This window comes from Canis lupus, chromosome 4 (assembly GCF_011100685.1).
Source record: "Canis lupus familiaris isolate Mischka breed German Shepherd chromosome 4, alternate assembly UU_Cfam_GSD_1.0, whole genome shotgun sequence".
Classification (NCBI taxonomy): domain Eukaryota; kingdom Metazoa; phylum Chordata; class Mammalia; order Carnivora; family Canidae; genus Canis; species Canis lupus.
In genome coordinates, this window is record NC_049225.1 from 58153018 (window position 1) to 58156867 (window position 3850).

The 3850-nt window shown below is 38.4% G+C and overlaps 1 pseudogene; it reads left to right on the forward strand.

Annotated features, from left to right (window-relative positions):
• Positions 1–2059: 2059 nt before the first annotated feature.
• LOC612146 lies at positions 2060–2850 on the forward strand (annotated as a pseudogene).
• Positions 2851–3850: the final 1000 nt, after the last annotated feature.

Genomic DNA, 3850 nt, shown 5'->3' on the forward strand with positions numbered 1-3850 from the left:
CACTACTTTAAAAATCTAACACTAAATTCTGAGATAACCTCTATTTTATTTGGGAAATATTTCCTCATGCACCAGTACCTTCATCATCATCATCACCTTCTTTAAGTGTTGCCATTTTTGTGATTGATCCTCACTTTCTCCTTCTAAGGAATTTTCAAGAATAACTAGGTAGATAGGTAGATGACAGAGAGGTGATTAGATGATAGATAGATAGATAGATAGATAGATAGATAGATAGATAGATAGATAGATATAGATAGATAGATAGATGGAGAGATAGATGACAGATGATAGATATATATAGACAATTGAGAGACAGACAGAGAGATAGACAAACTGGGCTGCCCTGGGAGAAGCAGAGGACAAACACTTAATGGATCAAGCACAAGTCTCAAGAGCACAAGAGCTGTAAGAACAGGCTCAGCCATTTGCTGGCCAGACCTTGACTGAGTCACTCAATCTACTGAGGCTCACCTGCAAACTGGAGGTTCTGTCCTTCACCTTGCCTACTGCACAAAGGTGTCATGTAGGTACAAATAATGTAGGTGAAAGTGCTCAACAAATACAAGCAATTAAGGGACACAAAAGAAGCTATTGAAAAATTAAATTTATATTTCCTCTGTCCCAGTAATCTCATTTTGGCGGAACTCTGTTCTACAAAAATACAAGCAGCTGCATGAAGGGAATTATGAAGAATATTTATTTCAGTTCAGTTAGTATAGGAACAGGAAAGGGAGTGGAGAAAGGAAAGTAGGAGGGAGGGAAGAAGAGAACAAATCTAAAATGTATTTGATTGTCTTTCAATAGGGGATTGGCCAAATAAATTTATGGTATATCCATACAATGGAATATTATAAAGCTATTATTATTTGCATTAAACTTATATATCCTAACCCAGAGCATTTTCCCTGATATCATCTTTAAGTCAGAAAAGCAAATAGTATATAGAGTTTGGGTTTATTTCTTTATTTTATAAAAGAAAAAAGGGAAGAGCCTTCTCTACCTATAGGGGCATTCTTTGAAAGTGTGGAAAATACCAAACTGTTAACCTTGATTATCTGAGGAGGGTAGGATTAAACAAAGATAGAGATTATAAGTGTTTTTTCCTGTACCTCTGAATTATTTGGCATAGAAAAATAAGTATGCATTACTTTTATAATATGAAAAATCTAATAGAGCTGGGAGAAGGGAAGGAGAGAGGGAGGAAGCAAAGAGACAAGAATAAAGGAGAAAAGAGAGGATAAAAAGAAAGATCTATGCTCCTTGATCAAAGCAGAAAAAAACACCTTATAGATCTACAAGGTTTCCAGGATCCTGCCTGGTTCTTTATGGACATTAGGACTTTTAGACATGGCATTGACCTAATAGATCATCACTCTTTCAAACCCCTATTCTCTCCATCTTCAGTCTGCCAAGTTCTAGGGGTCTAGAGAGGAAAATTTCTTTGTTGTTCAAATTTACTAGGAGTTTTTATTTTCTAAGCTGAATTTCTAGGCAACTCCTTTGAATCTCAACTGTGAAATTCTCTTGGTTATCATCTTTTTCTTTTTTAAAAGTGTATTTATTAGAGAGAGATAGAGAGCAGGAGGGAGGGAGAGAGAGAATCTTCAGCAGAGTCCCCACTGAGCTCAACATGGGGCTCTATCCCATGACCCCAAGATCATGACCCAAGCTGAAATCAAGAGTCAGAAGCTTAACTGACTGAACCACCCAGGCACCTCTTTTGGGTATCATCTTTATCTTTCTCTACCTGATATGTGAGTTTCTCACCCCCCTAGAGACATTTCTGAGTCCTGGGCTAGCACGACACCAGAGATACGTGCACACACACACTGCTTCCCAGACCCTGGCCTGTCCTCATCTCAGCTTCTAGGTTCCACACCAGCAGAGTGCAAACGTTTTACTGTGCAAACTACCACAGTAACTGTTGAGCTTATGCCAGCTGGAAATTATGACAGCTTCAAGGGTCCTTGGAGGTAGAAATGATGCAGTAGAAAGCACTCAGGACTCAAACACTTTTTAAAATGATAAAAAGTCTCTTTTCGTGCCTAGCGCAGCCATGGCTCATAGTCCCAGGAAGCATCTGAAGCATGTAGCAGCTCCAAAGCACTGGATGCTGGATAAACTGACTGGTGTGTTTGCTCCTCACCCATCTACTGGCCCCCATAAGCTGAGAGAGTGTCTTCCTCTCATCATTTTCCTAAGGAACAGACTTAAGTATGCCCTAACAGGGGATGAAGTGAAGAAGATCCGTATGCAGCATTTTATTAAGATGGATGGCAAGGTTCAAACTGATATCACCTACCGTGCTGGTTTTATTGATGTCATCAGCATTGACAAGACTGGGGAGAATTTCCGTCTAATCTAGGACACCAAGGGTCGCTTTGCTGTTCATCGGATTACACCTGAGGAGGCCAAGTATAAGTTGGGCAAAGTGAGAAAGATCTTTGTGGGAACAAAAGGAATCCCTCATCTGGTGACTCATGATGCTCGCACCATCCGCTATCCTGATCCCCTCATCAAGATGAATGACACCATTCAGATTGATTTGGAGACTGGAAAGATTACAGATTTCTTCAAGTTTGATACTGGTAATCTGTGTATGGTGACTGGAGGTACCAACCTGGGAAGAATTGGTGTGATCACCAACCGAGAGAACCACCCAGGTTCTTTTGATGTAGTTCACGTGAAAGATGCCAATGGCAACAGCTTCGCCACCCGACTCTCCAACATTTTTGTTATTGGCAAAGGCAATATACCATGGATTTCTCTTCCCCATGGAAAGGGTATCCGCTTCACCATTGCTGAGGAAAAAAAACGAGACTGGCAGCCAAACAGAGCAGTGGATAAAATGGTCCCTAGGTGACATGATTGGAAGTCTGTATACTTAATTAAAGATTCTACAGCATGATAAAAAATAAAATTAAATTAAATTAAATTAAATGATAAAAAGTATACTGGTGAAAACACAGAGAGAAGAAAGAGCATGCTCAGACCCGGCTGGCTTGAGGATAAACAGCTTCATCTCCAAATAGCAATTTGGTAACATGTCTGAAGAATCTCAAAAATGTTCATGTCTTTTAAGCAATATTTTTTCTAAGAAATAATCAAGAAATATCAAAAATATGTATGTAAGTATCTTACATGGTTATGTGGGAATTAAAGCTAATTCCTGTAAAGTGCTTAAAATAATAGTTCCTGGTACCTAAAAAGCCTTGTATAACTATGAGCTAATATGAATAACTGTTATTATTTCCCTCTTTAAATTTCCCTAGCTTTTTGGGGTGCCTGGGTGGCTCAGTCAGTTAAGCATCTGCCTTCAGCTCAGGTCACGATCCCAGGAGTCCTTAGATCCAACCCTGCATCATGTTCCCATTCAGCAGAGACTCTGCTTCTCCCTCTTCTTCTGCCCCTCTTCCCATTGCTGTTCTCTCTCTCTCTCCCTCTCTCTCTCTCTCACAAATAAATAAAATCTTTTTAAAAATAAAGAATAAAGAAATAAATTTCCCTAGCTTTTAAAACCTTCTAAAATATCTTTGCATTATATTTATAACCAGAAAAAAGTTATAATATAAATGTCAATCCTAAAGAAATAATATAGAAATTTTTAAAGATGCCCAAGATTGTCATACTATCATTTAGAATAGTGACAAATTGAAAATAATTTCAATGTACAACAACAAGGGGTTGACTAGGTAAATGAGGATGCCTCCATGTGATTGAGTACTTTGCAAAAGAAATTAAAAATGATGATCCTGATGAATTCTAGTAACTTTTGGAAATACTAATGTCCCTAAATTAGGGGGTAGAAAGCATACAAGATTATACACACGTACTTTCAACTGTGATA